The following is a 1,668-nucleotide window of genomic DNA, read 5'->3' as shown; positions in this document are numbered from 1 at the left end:
AGCAACTCCATCTACACCGTTACATTTTTGGAATACATTCAACTTTTTTTTTTTTTAAGAATGAAAGAAAAAAGTACACAAATGCACTTCACATGGTGGCAACTAAAAAAAGTTTTCAAACAAACGAACAAAAATAGTAGCAGCCCCAAGTGCTCTTCCTTTTGTAGTCCAATACTTTGTTTATATTCATAGATTCATATATAATCATATATAACATTAAAAGAAAAAATAAATCACCATCATTGTCGTCGACAACAACAATGAACAAGTAACAAAATATACAAACATTTTGTGCACTGCTGAGTGCACTTGCACAGTTTGTTGCGATCTTTTTTTTTTTTTTTTCAGCCAGAAATAGTCAAAACCTCAGTCACTCGCGAGCAAGAGTGGACAGAAAGGCAATGTTAGGTCACATCCTCCAAATATCAAACATTTTTCATCCAAGCATCCCCAGGCTACAATAAAACTGTACAGAGATAGGCTCTTGGTTCATAAGCATGGGAGGCATGTGGGGGCGGAGCCTTCCAAAGGAAACCACGCCCCTTTGCTAAAAAATAATGTCTCAATGGCAGCAATGAAGTCTAATCATTCGCCCTTTAGTTCTTAGGCACACATGTGGGGACAGAAAAACACCACACACACGAAGCAACGTACGTACCACAAGTAACCATTTCCTAAAGGTATACAAGATTGAGCTCTTCAACAACACACAAACAAAACAATGCTGCTAATAACATGTTCTTAAACCTCACAGAGGCAAAGATGAGGCAGGAAAAGACATCTCTTGCACTCCCTACCATGAAAACTAAGAGTGCTGGTTGGCGTAAAATGGGCTAAAGCTTTTGTGTTTGAAGCTAGAGGTCTTTCTTTGTTGGGGAATTGAAGGGCTGGTGAAAGAGGATGTGTTGTGCCGATGCCCCCCTCTCTCTGTCTTTCTTTCTTTCATTTGTTCGCTCACATACTGCACATTTACAAGAGGAGTAATACACACAGTTCCTCTTGCACACAAGCATTCACATTCACACATTCGGTTCATTCAAAAAAGAAAAGAAAAATCACTCTGAATGACGAAATGGCCTCTTTTGATCATACGTCTAAGTAAGCGATTTAAAAAAAATACATTGTGCAGACTGGTATGTTTTAAACGCTCACGCGCGCACTCTCTCATTTTCATCTCGAACAAACATGCGTGTATAGACATACACACACAGGCACACAATCACAAAAATATTCATCTCTATTATATCTAACGCATTTTTTTAAAAATCTTTTTAACTTGCATTTTATGCGAGTGCAAATCTTCAAGTTTTATAATCAAAGTTTTTTTTATGATAGCTTTACATTTTTAATAGAAACTTTATATATATGTATATAAAAAACAACAGTGTTTGTCTTTAAAGAGAGGATTTGTTTTTCTGATAATGTCTGAACTGAAACACGCAATGGTCCCCCAATCGCCACCATTTCCTCCCAGCACAAACTCCAGTTCTGTTTCAACACACAGACACACACACACACACAGTATATATATGTGGTAACATTTCTGAAGCATACCACATAAATATACAAGTAAATCTTCTCGAAAAAGAAAAAAAGGAAAAAAACCTCTATCTTAATAAAGTGCATTAGTCTGAGTGTAAGGTGCTTAATGCGGTAAGTGCCAGAACT

Source organism: Sinocyclocheilus anshuiensis, unplaced genomic scaffold (genome assembly GCF_001515605.1).
Source record: "Sinocyclocheilus anshuiensis isolate Anshui unplaced genomic scaffold, SAMN03320099.WGS_v1.1 scaffold874, whole genome shotgun sequence".
In the NCBI taxonomy this organism is placed as follows: domain Eukaryota; kingdom Metazoa; phylum Chordata; class Actinopteri; order Cypriniformes; family Cyprinidae; genus Sinocyclocheilus; species Sinocyclocheilus anshuiensis.
This window is presented reverse-complemented; position numbering follows the sequence as displayed.